At 42.5% G+C, this 23,779-nt stretch overlaps 1 protein-coding gene across 9 annotated transcripts in view; it reads left to right on the top strand.

Annotated features, from left to right (window-relative positions):
- zfhx3b (zinc finger homeobox 3b) overlaps window positions 1–23,779 on the top strand; it is a 287,490-nt gene that overhangs the window by 154,886 nt on the left and 108,825 nt on the right. The window contains exon 1 of one of the 9 annotated variants that reach the window (XM_085162817.1): window positions 555–22,287. The exons of the other annotated variants lie outside the window; for them this stretch is intronic. The gene's annotated coding sequence lies outside the window, so the exon portion shown is untranslated. Of the gene's footprint in view, window positions 1–554; window positions 22,288–23,779 lie in introns of those variants that run through there. 9 annotated transcript variants of the gene reach the window in all.

The following is a 23,779-nucleotide window of genomic DNA, read 5'->3' as shown; positions in this document are numbered from 1 at the left end:
CACGGCAACAAATCGGTCGTCCACTGTTTGCACTTAGCCACCCCCTCATCTTCCATTACAATATTTGATGACAGGTATATTCAGAGAATTCAGGTGTCACTTGACCGAATGAGTGGGAACAGCAGGTCCAGTTTTGTAAACGAGATAAAGGGGAGTTGCAGTCATCACAGATGGGCTTGCTCCGTGGTTTGGGGGGGGTAGCACAGAGAAAGGGGAGACAGCGCCTCTGGCTGTCGTAACCCCTTCTCTTCCTCTCCATCTCCCCTCTCTCTCTCACTCTCTCTCTCTCTCCTCCCTCTTTCACTTACCATCCTGTTCTCTGTGTTTTTGCGTTTCGCTCTCCTTAACTCCCACCTTTCCGTGCTTGGGCACCGGTGCCGTGGGAGAGCTCGCTGCCATGTCCTCTGTCGGAGAGAGCCCTCTTTGGGTGAAACAGTAGGCTTGGGCCATGTAGGAGACATTCAGCACAGTTTCACTTGTGTCAGATAAAGTGTGTGTATGCACATATAGAAAACAAAAATCCATACTGATTTATGCAAAAAAAAATTCTCCATATTATTATTATTATTATTATTGTTATTGGACAGTTATTAAACAGTCACCAGACAGTTATTTCCTCCTTTCTGTGTATTGTCTGCATGTAAGTCAGATAGTACAATATATGTGACTGGCAGTGATCACAGACGATGGCTTTTGAATTTGATGTGTGATTTTGATGCATGGTCATGCAACAAAGACCAGTTTTTCCAGCTGTCCTGCAGCCGAGGCCAGTATTTGCAGTATTTGTGTCATGCTATCATAAAGAAGCGGGCAGGGGGAGGAGGGTGTCTTAGTTAAACACAGATAGTGAGAAAGTGGGATGGGAGAATAGAAGGGATGTCATACTCTAGTGTGTGTGTGTGTGTGTGTGTGTGTGTGTGTGTGTGTGTGTGTGTGTGCGTAAGCATGCCTACAGTGTGTGCATGAATTCTCTACCTGATCCCTAATCCCAGTGGCCCCCAGTGTCCAAAAAGAGTTCCTCTTTATCCTCAGAAAGCCATTCCTTTTTTCCTTTTTTCCTTATAATTCTCTCCCTGTCATTTTTTCTTCCGAGCTTTTCTTCATCTTCAGTGTCATCCTTTTATCTTTAAGTGAAATTGGTTGGGTTTTTTTTGTTTTTTTTTGTGGTTTACTCTTTCACAATATGTTATCGTGTTAACAATCTTGGTTAAATCATTGTGGTAGACAAGATTTATGACTGAGAAAGATGCGCACGTGTCTGTGTGTGTGTGTGTGTATGTGTGCGCGCAGCAGTGTTCAGATTTGTGGGCATACTGCCGTTCTGAAAATCTAATATCTTTTGAGTGTTCCCCATCAAGGTCTTTATATGATACCCTTTTGTTTTTGTAGTCGATGCTTTTATTAATTTTAAACAGTTTCCAAAAATCTAAGCCAGCGTTCAAATCAGAGCAGACCTGTGTTGTGAGAATGCAAAATCGCTCTCTTATCATACAGACATTAGAAAGATGGGGAGAAGGAGAAGAACCCCCCCCCCATGTTTAGGAGCAAAGTGTGACGTCTAATTTGACTTTCTCCCCTTTAGTGAAGGGTATTCACTGTCTGCCATGGAACAGAGTACAATAATGTGTGACACAAATTTATACAAATTTTCATTAAATTCTAACAATAAATTAGTGCCGTGGAAGTCATGAAAAGGGGATTATAATGTGTTTGTGCATCTCCGTCCTTGACTAGAATCTCAGTATTGCTTCTGTAATAAATGTACAATATCAGTTTTTCAGCAAATAAGGCTGCTTGATAGATAGCAGTGTTGTAACAGTGATAAAGACTGTTTTATTTTTGGGTTGCTGTATCGACTGTGAGTGGGAAAGCTGTGTGATGCATGCCTGTCCCGGCAGTATACTGGCAGTATCGTAAAAGGTGAGTGTGTGTTGTGCATGTGTGTGTGGTAGCTATGACTGACTGTGCATCCTATCTGAGGCAGCAGCAGCTAGCTCTTGCATTTAGGGATGGGAGGAACATCGGTTTTGCGTCGGCATAAGGCTACATATGCCTACACGCGGGCAGGGTAGGGATGACAGGGAGGACTCAAAGGGCTGCAAAATTGAACTGAGCGGCACCCCAGCCCCCCATGAGCCCACCCTTCTCTTGGACCCTGGAGGCCAGCATTCCACCCTCCACGCTAGTGCTTATCATCACAAAGGGCAGAATGCATAAAACATGGAGGACGCTTAGACAGAGGCAGCCCAGGTTGCCTTTCTCTCTCTACACTGAGCCCTGGAACAATACATGGGCCCCTCTGGCCTGTGACTCTGACGACACACACGCCGTCTTTTTTGTCCTCCCCTATTTCTTTGTCATCCTCTTCCTCTTCCTCTGTGTTACTGTGCTCTGTGGAGTGATAACTGCCCTCGCATTGTTTATCTGTGTCTGTGAAATCTACTTTGTGTAACCGAAATGTAAGCGTGCGTGTGTGTGTGTGTGTGTGGGTGCATGAGGGAGAGGGAGTGACAGGTTCAGAAAAGTGACAGTGCATCAGCTGCATAGCTCCTGCTTTCAGTGCGTGTGTGCGTGTCTATATATGTCTAATAAATATACATATATATATTTTATTATAATAATATTATTATTATTATGTTATTCATATAATTGACCTATTGAATAGATGCCAGCATTTAGTAATAAAATAAATATTTTATATAAAAGAAGCCATCAGCATGCCATTTTTTCTTGTTGCTAATTTATGCCAGGGTCATCTAATGACCTAAAATCATAGCTTATATTAATACCAATTAAAGTGTGTGTGTTTTAAAATAACGGATCAAATACTATGTGAAAGTGATGCTAATATTTGTTCCTCCATGCAAGTCATTCTCCTCTGCTACTGTGCCCTGTGTTAACACTGCTGCACGTGCATAAACAAGCTGTATCTGACCTTTTTTTGCATTTACTTACTGACTGATTCACTGATACAGTGAGGTAAAACTGCAATTCGAGTGTTTTTCTTAATGCAGTGATATTCTATTTTCTTTTTTCACTTCTTGGTTGTAGCTTTAGTTTTGATTTCAGATTTAGGTCATAATGATTTTAATTCCCTTTCTGTGTTTTTTGCATAGCATCTATCCGCTCTGAGACTGTGACAAACAGTAGTTATGTCTGCCTAAGGAGGTATTAGTCTGCATCTGTCTATGCGTTATGAGTGTCTGATAGCTGGGCGGTAGGAATGTACCGCTGGGATGTGCTGGACCCCAGCAGGTCTATGGCACTTCCTCTCTGTGTACCTCACAGCTTATCCTCCTCAGGATTACAGAGAGAAGAAAAGAAAAGAGTGATGGCAGGAGCACCCTTTCCCTCTCACACCCGCTTTCCTATTTTTACTCACACGCACACACACATACACACTCTCATACAAATCCCAACAAAAAGTGTAATTCACTTGCAAATGTGTAGTATCCCGACCGTGTTGCACGTTGAGGGGATGGAGAGAGAGAGAAGGCGAGGGAGGGGCGGAGATGGAAAGACTGTAGTGTATTTCAGCATTAGACAAGGCTGAGATGAAGCTACAGACTGCTGCTTCCTGTTCATAAAAGGCAGCCGGCTTCATCTGTTCGCCGATAGATTATTTAGGAGTTTGCGCACATCATCTGTTGTTTTGTCTGTGTAAATAACTAAATGTGGACATGTGTGCATTACGAGATGTCGTACAGAAAGCATGCGAGTCAAAACTTGCCATTTGTCATTCCCCTGGTTTCTCCTGAGGTGGCCTGGTGTTGCTTGCTTGGTGCCCTAGGCGACTGATCTGCCAGCAGTGAAGGGGTTAAGAAGCAGGGATAGCCCTCTTTTGTCTCTGCGGCCCTCTTTGCCATTGTTGTGGTGGAATTGAGCTCAGTGCACCTCACTTGACCACAGCAAAGCAATAAAATGGCCTCTAAGTGCTGTAGCCTCCATAGTCTTCAGATGTCAGCTTTCTTTCAGCTTCTGCTTATAGTTTCCTTTTTTCCTCGGTGTTCACTGTATGCATACCTTCTGTGTATTATATTTTTAGTAATACATTTAGCATAACATGCTGACGCATTTTATTACTCCTACATGACTATATATTTTTTTAACTGCATAGTGAGAAGAACTTTATCTCTTTGTGTGTGTTTTTTTGTTGGAAGGTTCACGTAAATCAGAAACGAAATTCTTAAATTTTTTTAGTTGGTGCTTTGATTGGTTGGATTATATAAAAGAAAATAGCTGTGATGGTCCTGTCCTGAAAACAATATCAATATATATGTTTTCTTTATTAGCTTTCAGTGAATATAAAGCAGCATGGAGCTTTATACTATGATGAATTTTTATGGAATTGTGCTTTTTTTAAAATACATACAATCTGATCACCACCTAAGTCATTATCAAATGAAATGAATAAATTAAAGCAACAGCAGAATAAATGACAGCAGACTTGGATCCCTCAGTTTTTAAGTTATACACTGTATTTTATTATTTTATATTTTCAGTTCTAAAACTAGTAATAATGAAACAAATGCAGGTCATGATATACATATTTCATTTGAGAATGTATTATTATATTGTGGTCTTATTGTGTTCGAATGCACAGATGATTGTTTATAGCAAAGTCCCACCTTGGCAGACGCTATAATTAAAAAGAAGATCTACTGCATGTGCGTCTGTCGCCGTCTCACCTCGTCAAATAAGCATCTACCTCTTGCAGTGAGCATGTCCATGGATTTATGAAAGATTTCTGATTGGCTCAATTATAATTGCCACTGTCCCGAGTTAAAACCATTTATGGCAGGTGTCACACACACAGGCAACGTTATATGTGACACCAACCTGCAATTAAACTAGCAGTTCTTCAAAACCACGATATTACTGCAAGCCTCTACGTTATTCTGAATGGTGTCTCTGTCTTGTGTGCCTTTGCCTCTCCCGTCTCCTCTCTTTGCTTTCCTCCTCCGAAGACACGTGTGGGTTTCACTCTGGGTCTCACTGTACCAAAAACAAATGCTGTTTCTCATTTTCCCTGTGTTAAATGAACAAACATAAGGACTTCAGTGCCTCATAATAAATTGATTAGAGAGTGCAGACTCCCACACAGCAACACCGAAAACTGAAGATGTACAGTGTAACTCTGTATGTGTGTGTGTGTGTGTGTGTGTGTGTGTGTGTGTGTGTGTGTGTGGCCAGCAGAGGAGAAGGCATACTCTCGTTTCCTCCCTAAGCAACTATAAATGTATATTTATCCAGTTTCATGGCATTTGTTGTCTCGTATATACCTTATACTTCCACATATGTTCTCAGCGCTGTTTTGCACCCAGTAGCTGATGTCTCGTTATGACAGCGCCATGGCGTTTATGTATTTGATGCATAAATCTGGTAGACTGTTTGGCTTTCATTCTGATGTTTGGTGTCACAAACCTGAGATCTGGCCTAAGCTGGAGGGGGTGGGGTAAGTCCCATGGGGCTGAGACAAGGCTATAGGGCCGTAACAGACCGGTGACCTCGGCTTTGTGACGTCATTCGCCTCGTCTGGTCACCATGGAATTCATTTTCCCTACTGTTTAATGAATGAAGATGGGGGCCCCGGCTAGTTTATGGAGCTATTAGTTTCTCTGCTGAATATGGAGACCAATGTAAGAATAAGACAGCATAATGGCAATTTATAATAATGACTTTAGGTTAAAACATCCCTTTTATGACCTCTTCACGTCTGTTAGTCTTTGGTTTCGTTTGAATTAAAGTTTTCTTTTCCTCTTTTATTGAACTTGTGACTTTTCAGTTTTACTCAGGTGGCAACACGTTGCAAGCATTGTTGTACAAAAGAGTAAAACAAAACACACCCTGACCACATATAGGAAGTCAGGCTGAGGTAAGAGCTAGACTCAAAACGGATACTGACTGTTACAACAGTTTTTCTCCTCTTTACATGCTAGTGCCAATTCTTTGACAATAAAAGATTCTACTTTCCCCCTTTCATGCTACTGTTTTCTCCTTCCTCTCTGGAGCCTTAAAATGTCTTTTCCCCTATAACCACTCCATATCATGCAAATTTGACAGAGATTTTAAAAAGGCTTCATTTGTGTAATTTGGGCTGTATGTCTTATGTAAATCCAGCACTGTCCCTGCAAATCAGACGAGGTATCTGTAGGAGGACGAGGAAGGCTGTAAAAAAGGCTCCTCTTACTGCCTGCTTTTGTTAGAGCCAGGTGTTTCCTCATGTCGGATCATGCCCTGATGGGGAACAACAGGCCACATGGTAGGTGAGAACCAAGTGTTTAATGCTAGCGGATAGCTTTTCTTTCTGTGGTCTTCCTGTGCCACAAGCAATGCGCAGAAAAACTCTTGCAAACAAGCAGAGTAGACTGGTAAAACCGCTCTCTGTGCTGAGGATTAACACGGGAAGTAGCCCTTGTATGGCGTAGGAGCTGTGTGGATGAACTCTTTCCCTCCCAGCAGCACCAGGAGCAGGACAAGTGTGTAGATGACACAGCTTTTGTTTACATTGGAGAGAATATGGGTTTGGAGGAAGGAGAGAAAAGAGAGAGGCGGTGGTCAGGGCAGGGGGAGGGCAGACACCAGTCTCATCACTTCCTTCCTTTCTGTAGTTTTTCATTTTTTTTTTTTTTTTGACATTTTTCACAAGTTGCCATTGTCAGAACAACAGCAGACAGAAGAGGAAGTGTATAACTGAAGCACATGTCCTGTTAAAACATTTTGCATGAAACATAATCATGGAACATAAATGCGTGAAAAGTTTTTTTTTATGTTTTCAGGCTATGTCTTTAATCAGTCAGCTTGATCTCTCCTGCTACATCTACCTTTTTTTCTCTACTAGACCAGGAACATTAAATAAAGCTGTAAGTTTTGACCCTGATCAAGACCAAACACTTGTTTCCTATGGGTTTTGTCTTTTTTAACTGCGCAATCATATGTGCAGATGTTCATGGCTGTTTAATTGTACATGGAATATATATGAGTTCTTTCCTGCCTTGTTATAACAAAACAGCAGACTGACACCTGCACTCTGTGTCTCGTTGAGCCCTGTGGTCAGGGTAAAATGTACTTTCACATGACAGATGGGTATGTGGGGCCTTCAACAGGAAGCCTGGCTTCAGTGTTTCACAATCTCGCCAGAAACAAGAACTGAGTACCCGCACTATGGTGAGCCGTCCGCCTTTTTTGTAATGGATGCCAGCTTGCCTGTAGTGGGTACAAGCACGGGGTGGAGGGAGGGTTACCCCAACATAAGTGGACCCCTGAGACCTCCTGGAGGGTAGAGGTGTGGCGAACGTCTGTTTTGGGCATGGCTTGTGTCAGCGTGTTTAGCGTTTGCCTGTGAGGGCATTTATATGCAAATGCTAAACAACCTATTGGGGTAGCTAATTACAGCAGGGCCTTTGTGTGTGCCTGGCAGTGAGAAGCAGGGAGTTTCTAGCACGCCAAGCCTGGACTTCCCCTGCTTGTTTACTCATTGTCTTTCCTTATTACCCCCTCATTGACACTCCCCTTTTGTGTGGCTGTGCCGTTTGCCTGCTTGCTGGCTCCTCCCCTTGTGGTGCTGGAGTTAATGTAGCAGATTAAAGAGGCAGCACTCTGGCCCTGTTTATTTCCTCTTTCATCTGGTGGCCCAGCTCTTCTTTACTCTGTAGCCATCCCTCCCATAGCTTTTGTTTAGCCACCACCCATTCAGAAAGGATTCAACCACATAAAACTCTCGCTCTCCTACAACTAATGCTCAGCTAATTACGTTGCGTGATAAAAATGCATTTAGGTCAGGTTTTAATGCAATGCAAATTTATGAGCAGGCAGAAGCAAATATTAACTTGTAGAGCCACTGATAGTCATTGGTTGGGGACAAAGGTACACCTCCCTTAACTGCCAAATATGAAGGTTTTTTGTGTGGTTTCACTGTCACTGCTGCTTTTTTTTTCTCTTCTTTTTTTTTCTTTGTTGTCAGGGACTTTAGAGCAGCAGGATGCACTACAGATTTTCCAAATACGGAGTCTCCTCCTAGGCACCTGTGCAAAGATGTGCTTGCTAATAAAATCACAATGCTCCAAAGAATAATCAAGGGTAGTCCTGTTTGTATTACTGTATACAACTGAAGTTTCAAACGTGAATAAAACAGACTTCTGAGTCATTTGTTGCTATTTGTAGTAATGAGAGTACAACAAGTCCTTGAATTTAAAGGTAAATGCTGTGTAATTCACAATTAAAGAAAAAAATGCTAGACTTGAGCTAATTCTCGCCAATTCATAAAAGTGTTGTGTGTGTGTGTGAGGACACACTTTAGGATCGCTTGGTGTTTGTGTCTTCACGGGATCATCATGTGCTCATGTGATTTAAGAGTTTTGAAAAGACAAGCTTTATTTCCCCTGTTTTGTAGGTCCAGACACCTGGATTTTCTGCAGTCATGATACTTTTATTTGCTTCAGAACATGATATGGGTTATTGTTTCTTTTGAAATAAAAATGTGTGCATTAGAATATCTTATTCACTTTTCTCCATACAGCATGCAGCTACATCCGACTGGCCTTGCTGCATTCTTGTGAAAATGTTTTGTGCTAAAACAAAGAGAGAGGAAGAGAGTAAAAGACCTGGTTTAGAGCTGTGTCTCACTTCATTTTACTACCCAAGTTTCACAGTTTGCCACCACCTGCACCCCTTACTACACTTATAGCAACTCCCACTTTCATTTGCTGACATACACTTACCCTCACACACATATATGTAATGATAAATACTTTTTTGGGGGGGGGGGGGGGGGGGCAGCTTGGTTGGCGAAGGAAGTCAAAATGGATCAAAGGCCATGTCAAAAGCCGGACTACCTCATAGAAAACAGCTGCCCCTTGCTGTCTCTGCCTCTCACCCTGACCTGACAGCAGCCAGAAATATGAGGCCTCTCCAGACCTCTGTCCTGGGAAAGAGGGACAGGACAGCACACATACACTCTGAAAAGCTTTTGTTTCTGCTCTCTCTCACTCTCACTCGCTCTCTCAGACATACAAAGAAGAAAGAAAGCCGTTTGTCTATGCTCATTCACTCATTCAGCCACAAATAGAAATCTTCGTTTCATATATACACTCCCTCTTCCACCCTCACAAAACCATTAAATTATCACATGCTTGATTTCTCTTTATTGTCTGTTTGTTAAACTGTTTCATTAGCTGTTTTAGTCAATTTGGCACAATTTGTCTGTCAATCTTCCTCTTCCTGCAACTGCCTTTCTTTGCAATTCTCTCCTGCCAGCAACATTGTGCCTGCTCTTTCTGTGAGCCGGGCCTTCCTCGACACTGTCTGAGAGTGCTTTTCTTCCCCTATGCTCTTGTCTCCACCTTTCATCACTGCATTTCTGGGATTTCTCTCTCTCCGCTCTGCTTTTCTGCTGTGTTCAAACTCTGACTGAGTTGAGAAAGGCATTCAGCTCCCTAATCCGGGCTCCCTCTATCAGGAATGCTAATACGTGTGATTGTGTGACCCGCCGAAGCCCGGCAACATCTGCAGGAGCCAATGGCGAGCCCCTGCCCTCCCACACCCACTGTGCCCCCTGCCTTTGAGCGTTCACTCACTGCCATTATTTCATTGTTTCACTTCACGCCTGTGACTGGGCAGTGCGGTTAACCCTCTGCTGCTCAGACCAGGCTACATACAGTCCCTCACACAGGGCCAGAGGGGAACTGTGGGGGTGTATAGGTTTGGGAAAGCCCTTTCCCAGGACAAGTCCCCCTGTCAGCCCATCTGGTCTTCTACATACAGCCCTACCCCTCGCACTGTTTACTTACGCATTCCACTACTAGTCAGTGCACATTTGTGTGTTCATATGGTTTGTTTAAAAGTATGGTCACTTGTGAGTTGAGCCACAATGGCAGGAATTACCATTTGCGTCTCACTACACATTCTCCACGGGTCGATTTTGCTCTCTCGGAGACATCAGGAAATGGAAACTTACTCTTGATAGGGTGAGATCTGAAAGGATTGTGGTGTTAGCCAATAAAAACCTGTTATTAAATTTTCAGGCACCTCTTTGCCAGGTATCAGAGTTGAAAGAAATTATTGTTGAGATAGTGTCTGTTTTCAGAAAGATGAATTACTGGTAAAGCTCAACTGACAAAGTGAATCTGTGTCATGCAGGAATGTTGCTGATTGAATTACCCTTTTCTTCAGCCCCGGCTGTACTCCTGCATATGTATTCAAGCTACACCGTACAATAGACAGGCAGAGCAGTAGATTGGATTTCTGTGTGCTTCATTCACATTCAAACATTTACCTGTTAAAGCTTTCAGATCGTCAGACCTGTCAGAATTCGGTCGATGTGACTTGTTTGTGCCAGATTCTAGTCAAAAAGTGCATGTGTACATCACACACACTGTAGTGTTAAGGCTGTAATACTAGAAAAAAGCCAAAATAAATATTTTATACTTGAATTAAACTTTAGCCATTAAACTGCTTGTTAGCTTTAGTGCACACTTACTGATTTTAGGTGCTGCTCAAGTTTCTCAGTGTCAGTTTATTGATGAGTATGACTATAGTGGACTTTTAGTTGTGGCTGTTTTTATTTCTGTTTTTTAAAAAAAAGCCGCAGCAGTAGTAGTAACTAAATATTGCATTTGCAGAAGTCTATACCAAATGAGAGGTTTTAATTGTCTGTCAGTAAGTTCAGTGTGTTTGCTGTCTGAAACTGAAAAGCAGCTACAAATTTTTTCCAATTGAATAGAGAAAATCAACTTAACAAGTAAAAGAAGTACAGAAATAGTGTAAGCTTTGTACTGAGCTGCGGTATCCAGAAGAGACCGAAAAAACACTTGAAAACACACATACGTTGACACATGTTCAAGCCGCATCAATGATTTTGTCCTTTGTTATCAAAAGCATGATTAATCATTACATTTTTGCAAAACAGGGGTACTGTTACCATGGGGACATGAAATTGTCCATGCTGCTTTGCATATCAACTGAAAAGTTTGCGATTGTTGTACAACTCTGGGTGGCGTCTAAAGCTGCTGAAGGCCTGCATAGTTTTAAAAGAGAGTCCACTCTTTTGGCATTCTTTCACGCCTCCTGTGAGCTCTGTACTTTAGCTCAATGTGGTGCTTGTAGTGCACTTAAACACATTATTGAGCAATTCAGCAGGAATGGAGGTTTTGATGTTTTCCTGCATTTCCTTTGGCATTGATTGTCAGTGTAGATTTTCAGCCATCACTTTCATAAATAAGGGGGGAAAATGTATCCGCATGAGTGTGTAAATCAACCGAAGTGCAAATGAGAGGACTCACTTTTTGTTTTCTATCAAATACCTGACATAATTATGATGATCAAATCAGAGCTCCAGAATGTTAAACTTTGGGTCAAATTAAGTTTGCAGTCTTGCTCTTCACGGTTTCAGTTCCTGCAAAAATATTTAAAATGATTACTAGCCTCAAGGAAATACATGTGAGCCCGCTATTCCAGTTGTGATGGCTCACTGAAACCAAAGATGGAAGTGTGTCATCCATTTATAATATCAGAACTTCAGCTCAACTGGGCCTTCCTTCCTTCCTTTATCAGAACCAACACCCTCCTTTTGAATGATCATCCACTTTGTTTTGTACGTACATGTTTTATTTTTAATTGTTTTTGTAACTTGTTCATTTTATATCTATATTGCATTCTACCCATCGAATATATAAATGTTTGACTGAACTAATTGTAGGATTGCAGCTCCCTTATTCCTTTGTTTACGGGCATGTTTCAGGGTTTCAAGACGGTTTAAAAGGAATGGGCTCCACAGAGCCAAATTGGATCTGGGTATGTAAATACTGCTCTGATGTTTAATGAGAAACAAAGTTAGCTAATTATAGCAGCTCGGAGAAACATGAGGAGGACAGTGGGAAATGTTTCCATCACTCCCTAGCTCTATAGATTACTGCCTAATTGCCTCAATCGAATCAGGCGGAGACATTAGCCAGAGAGGCAGAGAGTGAGAGAGAAAAACATGGGGATGGGGCTGATTACACATATCCGTCGGTGGCTCTTTAGATAATCCAGCAGAGGACCAGCAAACTGGGCTCTCTGACTTGGTATGAGCCCGTCTGTCTTCTTTAGTCTGCATGTCTCCCATGTTCTGCTCCCCTCCCCCCGCTGCAGTTGTGAAGGTGAGGATAGCAGGGTACTGTGTTCTTTTCTTCCATGAAAGCCAGCTGCAGAGGTGATTCATGCTCCCATGCGGAAGTTTTTCAACTATAATTACAAGTAATTCTGACACATGTTTATGCCTGATTTTACCAGACAGCTTCTCCGCTAATGACAAAGTAGTACAGAACATCCGCCCAAACATTTGTTACAACAATATTTTTCTGCCTTATTATTGTATGTTGTCATTTTAAAAACACGAAAAACACGCGGCGCCCCATTGGCCAACCTGTTGACAAACCTGGAGAATGGTTTCGCGCTCAATTTTTTATTTTTATTTTTTTAACAATAACTCTGCTTTGTCAAATATCAGGAGTGTGAGAGTGTGAAACTTGAGCCAGATAGAAAATGAAGCCAGAGAGTTTTTAAGAAAGTCTTATTGTGGGAAGCCCAGTTTGCCTACTTGTGTTTATTTTATGTCTCACTGAAAATGATAAGGAGGGAGGAAAATGGCCCGTTCGCTCTGTTTATGTTAATTCCGGTAATTCCAGTTAATTGTGGCGCAGCAATAAAACTGAAAATGAACTGTGTCCCACTTATGTTTTGTAGGCAGGGCGAGCAGAATAAGGCGCTCCACTGGATCTGTTTCATCAGAGCACAGTAATATTGAGGTCAGCTGTCCAAAATGATCTCATGTTAAGGAATCGGCAAGTCAGCAGGGTCAGAGCAGAACCGCCATGACGACACTTTCTCCACGGTGATAACGCTGCCCTCCTTTCCCTCCCCTTCACTTCCTCTGCATGGGAACAGCAGAGAGGAGTCTGAACTGTATCTGTGCCCTTTAGCTCTGAGCCAGAATGGTACTACCATTGCCTTCTTACAAAACGTGTATCAAAAATCAAGTGAGGAGAGTTATGATTAACTGGATGTTTACACTTCTGATTATTCATCGCTTCAGCATGACAAATCTTTCCGTCCTTAAAGTCCCCAACAAATATCCCAGTACCCAAAAATAAAGAACAGAAAATAGTTATTTCTGGATGTCATAGGAGTGTAAATGGGTGCCTGTAAAATTCTTCCCTCAGTTTTCCCAGACAGGATGCTTAGCATAGAAAAAGCATGTAGGAATTCTGTGTGGGGAACCCAGTCTCCAGCAGATTCCTTTTTAAAGTTCCTTTGGGAAAAGAGGCACTGTAAACAGATAACGGCACTCATGCAGAAAGGGTCGGAAGTGGGAGGTCTTACTTTTTCAGGCCTTTGATATGATCACTCTGGGTGCCGCTTTTTGGAAGGTCGTGTGAGAGTAGGTGAGCTGGGCATTTCGCTTTGCTGCTCATTTACAATCCACTCCTCAGCACATTAAGCCCAATGTTGTCAAAGCATATTAAGCTGAGTTCTAAGTGAGTTTGATTGGTTCTCAGGTGAGGTTATAGCTCCTATCTTTATCCTGTCCTACAATTGGTCAAATATGACCTAGCTCTTTAAATTTCTCACTCACAGGCTATTTTGGCACCCTTACTCTCTGTCTCCTCCTCTCTCATGCACACATGTTCCCATAATTTATGGCTGCCGGGTCCTTGATCAATTGATAGCAGGGAATCCTTTGGTAAATAGAGTTTTAGACACATTGCCAATAGACCTGGGCTATTGATTGGAGTGTAAATTAAAAACTTAATCAGGTCTCCGAGATAAGATTTATCTCCGCTCCAAGCAAATTACAGGGCTGACTTGGAGACATAAAGGCAGGCCGGTGGGCAGATGAGCATTGCCCCTTCATGGGTGCCACGTCTGGCCACAATTCTCTGTCTGTCTTTCACTGCTAGTGCCACCCACCTCCACTTCTAGGCTCGCTCTTGTCTTGTAGAATAGAACATGTGCACTTTTGTGTTGACATAATGGATAAGTGCTATTCTTGAAGTCTTTAATTAGAACTAAGACTGGCTTGGGCTAACAGACTCTAAAGCGTACGGTGGACATATTTATCCAGCATGTCCTACTGTGCCATTATGCACTTGGGAAGTAGTTTTATTTCTTTATCATTTTGTTCTGTTTAGCAGTTTATCTTGTTCGCTCTTCTCAATACCGCCTCCCTTCCTCTCATGCTCTGTGTTTAATCACTCACTTTCATTGCTGCCTGTGATGAAATATGTAAATCATTACACCCAGCTTTTATTTCTTCAATAATATTCTCATCTTGTTGAGGTCATTTTACGCTACAATAAATTCATGCACATTCATACGCACACGTGGTGTTGTCTATATTTTATATGTATTAAGACAATCCTTGGGATTGCACATTGATCAGTCTATGGATTTCTGCGATAATTGCTGAGGGAAATTTTCTCAGTCTCTACTCTTGTTCATTATTAACAATGGGAAATGGGTATACAGTCAAAATGTCTCTGAGTATAATTTCATCTTAAAATAGCGAGTACTTCTAATTCATGCTGGCTAATACAGAGCAAAGTGCATACATGCAAGGTTTTCCTCAGGTTTCACAGATAAGACCTGCTCACTGAGGATCCTGGGATCGGTACCTCACAGGTATCTTTCTAGATCTTTTGGTCCGTAATTAAAACATATACTTTTTTCCCCTTGTGATTAAGGCAGGTATTAGGCTCCTCTCAGGGATTATAGCACTTCCCATTATCTCTGGTTATAGTCTTCATATATAGAACCCACAGAAATGACATTGACCCAGAGAGAGGCAGACAGTGGAAGAGAAAGATGGAGAGTAGATAGTTGAGGAGGTCATAAGTCCATTAGTAGATAACCGTAAATATACATAAATATAATAAAATGTGCAATACCCCTAAGGAGTATTATGCAGTGGTAATATGGACATCATTTTGGGTTTGCAAAGTGCTGGATAAGTGTTAGAGGTCTCCAAAAGTGCCATGTAACTAAACCCATCCAGTAGGTGCATAATGGTGGTCACCCTTCCTCTTTGTCTAGTTGTGGGGGAGGCTGAAACCATCAGTAATAGGCTTTTTGCCTGATAAGCCCGGAAAATACTCGTTTAGTTAGTGAAAGTGCAGAGGGATCCTGGCCTGATAAACCCACTGTTTCCTTCTGTAATACCCAACAGCTAAAATCAATAGTTGGGATAATTCTCCTCCTAGTCGTCCAGTTTCCTTTATCTGCAGCCTTCTTCAACCCATGTACATGGGGGTGGTGGTTAGCTAGAGTAAACCTCTGTGTATATAATAGGTTATGTAGTTATACTTAAATATGACTTTGCTTTGTGAATATATATGTTTTTAAAACGTCTCTTAACTGCCACATTCAGGAGTAGTAATGGAAGTAGTACTCCAAAGTCTTTGCCCACTCATGCTAAATGCTTTTAGTTAAATGCTTTTAGCAATTAACTACAGTTTTCAAGGCGTGACACTGGAGCATTGGGTACCTTATTTCTTAATTTTATTTGTGTAAGGCTTCTCATGATAAGGGTACAACTTTCAGCAATCACCTCAGGTGTTGTCTAAGCTTGAGTGCTTGTATAAATCTGGAGTGAGGAAGTGGCTGTCAGCACTAAATTCACCCCTGAGAAGAGCATTGTGCTCTGTCAACAGAGGCTCTATGTTCTGTCACAGGTGCTTGATTAGACTTAAAAATACAGCGCAGGTAGAGCATCAAACAAAGCCACAGGATTGAAAGGGTTCTGAAAAGTGGCAAGAGTTCTTATAATGCACAGTTCCTGGAATTTCCTTCTTCGAGACTGCCTCTCGTCTCCATGCCGCTTGCTCGGAGGTGAAGTCGTGCCACAACATTTGATCAGCGTACAGAATTCCTAACGTGTCATTCCAGCGGCCCACTTTTTTCAGCATTATCATTTTGCTGGCAGACTTTCCCAGAGTTAGTTTCTCAGTAATCTCACTGGCCATCACAGCACTGCTGTAAAATACTGCCTCAGGTGTTAGCAGCAAGGGTGGTTAGCCTGGGACACTGTTACCTAAAGTGCAGTGTATTAAAAAGCAGTCAGGGCCCTGGATCACAGTATATCACAAGGGAGAAGCAGTGATAAGGCCTGCCTGCCTGGCTGCAGATCAATGAAGGTTACTGACATCATATCACAAAGTGAAAGCAACTGCTGCACCCCTAGCTATTTATCTGCGGTGGATCGGACATAGGGGGGTGGAGGAAAGAGAGAGAGGATGACATGAGACTGCTCTGCCCCAATGTTCGGGGGGGACAAGTGCTGACTCCTCCTTTTCTACCCTGTCACTAAATCCTTTCCTGGTTCACCGTGGCACATATGACATTTAGCCCATATGGTTAGGAGGGCAAAGAGAGAAGGTGAGTATGGTTGTAGTTAGACTGAGAATTAGTTTGTCTGATAAGCACAAGCTCAGGCAAAAGTTAGTTGTCGCCTGTGCTGAAACATGAGAGAAAGTCATAGAGACTTTTGGGTGTGTTGTTCACTTACATTGTGTCTTATTTCTGTACTTTGGTTCATAAAAGTACTTCCGATGTCCTTGATTACCAGTTAAAATAATTTTATATTTAAGAGTTTCCAAATTGTAGAACTCGGATAATCTGGTAGTGTGCGACCTTCTGAGGCACCAAAGGTTCATGAACTTAAGTTCTTGTGTCACAGCTTATGAAGATTTAGACGGTATATAATTACTTGTAACCCCCCTTTCTTTTTCTCTTTATCCTTACACACATTTATTCGTCCATCGTAATGTGTGTCATAAAGCCCCTATAAAGCCCCCTATTCTCCTTAATTAGTGTAAGTGTGGTAATAGTGCGCTGTTTGTATGCATAGATGCACTTTGTGTGTCCATGTGTGGGAGATCATGCTTACAGGTACTGTATGAGTTCCATTTATCAGCTGCCTGGGGCACAATGTGGAGGATTTCCCCCAATGGGTTAGTGTGTAACTACTCTGTCAATACATGCTTGTCAAGGCTGGGAGAGTGCGGAGGAAAAAAGGCCCCTCACTCCAACGCACTGAAGCCACTTATTGAGCAGCCAATAGCTATTTACCTCTTGATGGTGGCAGGCAGAGAGAGTGGGTCCAGCCAGCAAGAGGAGCTCTGCGAGCGAGGAAGCAAAACCAGTGGCTCAGACAGAAGATAGGGAGGTCTGTGTTTATATGGAGCAGGTTGTCCTCTCCTGGCTCCTGGTCTTTGCAGGTCCTGGCTGTGTGTACAGCTTGCTGCTGTAAAGCCCTGCTTCCTCTCTGGAATCTTGGTGTTGACAGAGAGCATCTGGGCCCTGGGAGAGCTTCCAGCCTGCTGGGCCGTGTGTGTGTGTGCGTATGTGTGTGAGTGTGTGCGCGTGTGTGTGCGTGTGTGTGCGCGCGCGTGCGTGTGTGCGCGTGTGTGCGTGTGTGTGTGTGGAGACGGTGAAAGAAAGAGGTATGTAGAGAGGGTATGTATATATACTCTATATTTCCCTGCATATTCTAATTGGCTCTGCCCATTGAACTCCCCATGGGATTATGTCTTCCCTGGTCTCTTTACCACAAGCACCTAAAGGTGGTGAGTTTTATGAATGGGTGTTTTGATGAGTGTATCTTTTATTCATGCGTTCTATGATTAGACAAAGAAAAGAATGTTGTAAAATACATGTGTTCATCTTTCCTCTTCTCATTTTGTTTTCTTAAACCTTCTTGCTCTGGTGAAAATAACCTTGTTTTGTGGGCTATGCGGTACGAGGTGCTCGATTAGTGAGTCGCCTGTTAGGACACGTCCCATGTACCTGAGTCACAGGCGGAAAAGTTAACCCTCACAGTACTATTTCGGAAGAGTTAGCCAAATCATGCACAGCTGAGGCTTAGCTGGGAGACGAAGGAAAAGGAAGGAATGAAGTCAGCCTTTACTGGGATACACACTGATTAAGTACCCTTGTTTATATCACAGAAGGTCCCCCGTCACACCCAAATCTGTACATGTATATCAAACTGAAATGAGATGTCAGTTTTGCACAAAGTAAGCCATACAAGAGCAAACCAGTGAGATGACCCGCTGTTGAAGAACAGCTGTACAAACAAAGAGAGGGGGAAAAAAAGAACAAGAAAAACACATCATATCATCATTTAACAACAGTTGCTCTGTAATCTGGTATTACTTCCACAAGCAAAGGAGGGGCCTGTGTCAGACCAAAATGAACTTGGATACTTTTGTGGCAGGAGGAAGCCAAGTGCTTTTGAGAAGCTAGCCCGAGATGTGAAGGTTTACGGACTGATGTAAATCCAGAGGGCTTGTACTTAATCGCGTTTGATGTGCATGTGAATATGACTGCTTCAGCATTCCAGCCTTGACCATACCAAGTTCAGAAGACCAGGGCAAAGCTGAACAGAGGGGGGAGGCATTGAGGGACGAAGGGTGGTAGGGCTGGTATCTTGTACTAATTGGCTGCCTTGCTTGTCTATACAGCCTAGGGCAAAAGGAGTACCCTGCCCTTAATCCCCGGAGTGTTTTCAAACCATCTTTGCCCAAACTTGTTCCCTTTTCCGGCCCACATGGGTCCCCATAATTTTGTATATTTCCGTGTGCGTACTTATTCATGCACGTGCTACACAATATAAGCTGGCGCAATATTAAGGGGGAATTCCAGTGAAAGAGAGAAGTTGAACAGAGAAGGGTCTGTCTTATTGGTCTGTGGTGGGTGGCATCCTTGCATTCTTCTTTGTGTGTGATTTCTGCCCACAGTGGCCCTGTGTATTTCTCTGGTCCGTTCAGTGTTGTGTTACTCACTGATGGCACATAATACTCTTACAACGAGCATGAGAACATCCATCTGTCTTATGTTCACTGAACATCTTGTGGGGGTTTGAGCGGACCTGGAACTGTTGTCACACCAGACTTTCGAAACAACTAAGTTAGAAAGATTTGGCTGAGGCACGCTAGGGCTTTGCAGCCAGGCAGTCATCCAGAGTGACAGAGCACAAAGATGGAAAGGGATAGACAAGGGGTAATAGAAGCAACAGGGGATTAACAAATGAGAAGTCATGACTTGGCATCTGTGAGTGCAGTTCACACACACATGCACGCATGCATACATGCACACACACATGCACGCACACAGACCCACATACACTCTTTGGTATATAGAGGAGAATAAGCTACACTGTAATGTCTTGCCAAAGTATTGGAGTAAAGTGCAGGCTGTGTGCATGCCTCTTCCTGTTTTGTCCTGGTGTGTGTGTATGCTGTGGAGTGGTTCAGGTGCGGTTAATGTTGGCACCAGATCTTCACGCCGGCGGCAATAAACAACAGAGCAGGCAGGAGGCCAGATGCAACTCCACAAACTTTTAACCTCTCCCTCAGCTAATCCCTTGCCACACTAGTAACTCTTTCTTTTTTTAACTCATTCTTTCACCTCTTACTCTCTCTCTGTTCTTTATTTCTCCTCCCACTGCCTTTTCTTCTCTCCCTCTCTCTCTCTCTCTCTCTCTCTCTCTCTCTCTCTCTCTCTCTCTCTCTCTCACTCCCTTTAGTCCCACTCTCCTTTTAAGTGAAGTCAGCATGCTGACCTCTAAATAAAGGCTGGAACACTACAGCTGTTGCCAACTTCAAACAGCCAATGGCTCAAAGTGGGGCCTGTGCGGGTGTTAGGGGTAGAAATAATGTGCCTATTAAAACTAACTTAGAGCCCTCTTTACTCTTACGGCTCCCTGTGTGTAAGTTAGCCACAGTAAACTAGACTTGATGCTTACTTAAGCTCAGCTGAGACAAAACCCACCCTATCCCAGCCTATTTGCACTCCCCCGTACCTGTATGGGATCAATTCTTTGATATGATGTTTTCATGCTGGAGAGCGATAACAAAGGATCACCCACACTTCCTCGCTTTAGGTGCCAGTTACATCATTTGACTGGAAATCACCTAATCTGGCCTCATGCAAATCTGTTGAGGCCCCCAAATGGTACGCTTGTGTTTAGCTCTTTGTTCAACACTGTGCTTTTATATTTCTTTTCCCTGGCACTTATAATTAGTAAACTCAAAAGGAGTCGGGAACAGAGAAGTTCACCGGGCCACAGTACAGTTTGTGAACAGACAAATATGTACTGGTCATAGTTGTTAATTGGATAAATATTAATGGAAAAAGTTAAGGTTTGTATTCTTGGAACAAGTAAGGCTGACAAAATCCAGGTCTGGTTCACAATGAATCATCCACCTCAGGCTCATATTAATAGAACTTGTAAAAATGGAAGCTGTCGTTTATCCAAACACTCCCAGAATGTCTTTATGAAATAAAGACTGAGCCAGAACTAAAATGGAAAGCATCAGGATTAGTCACCCATCTCCCATGCTTCTTGTTTCTGGTTACAGAGTAAAGAGTTTTGTGATTTGTATAAATGTACCTGGACAGATGGTTTTCATACCTTAACATAATCCCCTAAGATATCCTACAGTAAGTAACTTTTAAATTTAGTTCATTCTTCAGAGTGCCAAGGTACCCTGTGGGGATGACTAACCTTTTTACTGGGTTAATGTGGTTTCAATAGATGCTTCCTAAATCCCAGTAAAGCTTGTTACTTACTTGGGGAAGAGACAGCATAAAAAAAATAAGCAAATGAATATCAAAGGGCAGTTCAGTAAAGTTGCATAAGGCATATTTACACTTCTAATTTGCTTAAAACACAGCTTGAAGTGTAAGTCAATAATAAAATGACTATGTAGTACATTCAGAAGTAAACATTAACCCATGTTCAAAACACCAAAAAAGTGGCATGCTTGTTTTAATTACACAGCAGTGTTCCTGTGCAGTAAACCACACTCACTCTGCTTTAACATAAACACTATTTAAAACTAGTTGTTGTGATAATTGTATGTGACCAGTGTTGCATATTAGTTGCTCCTCACCATGCTTGGTGCATGCAACAATGATGTTGGCCTAAATTCAAAGAACAAAGACGTGTGTGTGTGTGTGTGTGTGTGTGTGTGTGTGTGTGTGTGTGTGTGTGTGTGTGTGTGTGTGTTTATAAGGTTTTTTTCTTTTTTTCTTTGGCAGGACGTCCTTTTGGTGTGCATCTCAGTGTTTGTCCTTTTGGGAAAAAATAATTATAAGTTGTAAGGGTTGTTATTACTAAACTGGTTGTCCAGTCTTGCCCCTAACAGCATGGCGGCAATAGGTTAATTACATGTCTGAAGTTGATGATGTCACTATGTTGGGAACTTTTCCTAGGCTTTTAGACACAGACTTTCTTATACCGAACTGAACTCGCTGTAGTTTCTAATAATTGCGAGTTTCTCCTTTTTTAAAACAAACAAACAAGCCAAAAAAAAAAAACTTCTTGCACATATAGACCACCCCAATCTAATGTTGTGTTATCTATGCCTCATAGTGAATGCATTCGTGCTATGCATGTAGTTATCTCAGTTTCCAGTTGCATTTTTTTTTTTAAAATATTCCCTTGAATGGTACAGGTAATATAAGACAGCGTTTCCTGTGGCGTATAATAAAAACGTATGTGTTAATCTTGTTAGGAAGACAGATGAGTAGTATTTGTAAAGCAGAGGAAGTGCATGTATAATACATTCCAGCCTGAAGCAGGTGAAGTATAGCACTAAGTATAGGAATGGGCATAGCATTCCTGCTGAAACACCTGAAAGGGTAAGCAGATGGTTGCTGCAAGCTAAGAGAATGTTGAGTGCAAATCTCTGTCGACAAGTTGTGCCCCCTGCTCTGCTCCAACTGGGGAATGTGTTACTTACTGGGCCACAAAACAGCCGGGAGACCGCAGCTCTCTTATCGCTGATATTAGATGACCCTAAAAAATCCGAGATAAAGAAAAAGATCCTGGAAAAAAAAAAAGTAGAATTGAAAGCTTTTCTCTTTTTCTGTGGACAGAAGGAAAGAATGGTAGGTAATGTTATCTTGTTCACAGTTACAAGAATCCTGCTTGCAGAGGCTCTGGGTTTCAAGTTTCTAATATGTATATAAAGTTTCACTGCACAATGGATCTTTTGTCTAGAGCAAACTGAACACTCCCCCTCTTTCTTTTCCTCCCTTCTCTTGTAAAAAAAAAAATGCATTCATGTGCTTGTGGGGCTGCGAGGACTCAGGTTTCTGCTATCTTTGTGTGCCATGTCGTCACTCGCCCCCGCGAGCTGAAATGTGCATCTTGCACAGACAGGCGCACTGCCAGGGCTGCTTCCAGCCATGGATTAGGGAGAATCCAGGAAACAACGAAGTCCTGACAAAACAGCAGCATGACAGGTAACTGAAGTTACACTGGGGAGAGAGGAGACAGACGATAATTACAGAGCTTTTTGTTTTCTGGGCACTCTTAGCTGGCTACTTAAGTGCCTGATCTGAAATCTGTGCCTTGTAATTACAGTAGTGGGCCCCATTAGGGCAGAGGTCTTGGTAGGGATTATTCTCCTTCTCTTCTTTCCTCTCTGTGTGTATATGTGTGTATGCGTGTGTGTGTGAGAGAGAAAGACCTCCCCATCTCCTAATGCGTCATGTTCAAACCACAGCAGCCAGGGCAGAAGGAGGAGCAGGAATTAGCCTTCCCCTTGTCTGACTGTCCTGGGTGCACAACCACATTCACACTTGCTGCTTGATCCCAGAGCCGCTGAGACTGTATCATGACCTGTACTTAGTGTTACCGCCTTTCCTTCTACCTCCTCTCTCTCCCTTCTCTCCACCTTCATAATACCTTTACTCCTCATGCTGACGCTGAGAGATTTGTGTTGATTATGACAGGGTTGTCACAGTGAAGACTGTGCAGGGTGGCGTGTGTCATGTCGAGTTGACAGGGACTTTTGGCATCGCATCTGCGGAGATGGGTTGTGGCTCTAGGTGAAGCTGGCCTAAACACCACAGGAACTGTGTCACTAGGTTGATGGAAGAATGCCAGGAGATTTTCTTGTCAAGTTCAGAGGATAAGCCAAGCACTGTCTTGCCAATACGTTGGCATGTGAATTTACTACTGTATCACTAAACAGAATAAGAAGACGGATATATGTGGAAGATAGGACTAGTAGACAGGGTAACCACGGAAAGAAATCATAAAATGCATCCAACATCTAGGCACAAAAATAGAGATCTAGCAGTCAGCCATAGATAGATCCTGCCTCTTTAAGCTGCTAGCCCTCCTAATAGTTTCTTAAGCACTGGCTTTAGTGCATGTTAAACCAGGATTACCCAATCAATTATGGTCAGTACAAACAAGGATTACTTAAAACAGTACATTTTTCACATTGAGAGGCTAAAAGCAGGGTAAATGGAAGAAAGAGCACTCAGAATGGGGTCAGGGGGACCCCAGAAATGGGCACCACATGGAGATAATTCCTCACTTTTAGTTGATTGTTTAAGAGATCATTGTAGATGAGCGCCTTAATTTTTTCAGACATTTTTTTTTCCTAGTTAGGTAAACTTAGGCTTCCATTTCTTCATTTCATGAACTTCGAACCAAAGTAAGATCATTGTCTTTATTTTCCACTATGTGCTTGATGTCTTTCTGACACTGCCCAGCCATGCTGGCTAAGTGAAGAATAAGAGAATTTCAGAGGGCGTGGAGAACTGTGAGAGTTGATCAAGCTTCAAACTAACATACTCGCCCTTTCTCTGAACTCGGCCTATGTTTACATTTTAATCACAATCAACAGCTGTAACCTCCTTCACAATACCCAGCAAGTAAGGACATATATAGTTGCCAAACCAGATCCCTGCACTCATGTGTGTCTATGTTTACACATCTGAT

The sequence above is a fragment of the Neolamprologus multifasciatus genome, chromosome 1 (assembly GCF_963576455.1).
Source record: "Neolamprologus multifasciatus chromosome 1, fNeoMul1.2, whole genome shotgun sequence".
NCBI classification, from domain to species: domain Eukaryota; kingdom Metazoa; phylum Chordata; class Actinopteri; order Cichliformes; family Cichlidae; genus Neolamprologus; species Neolamprologus multifasciatus.
This window is presented reverse-complemented; position numbering and strand designations above follow the sequence as displayed.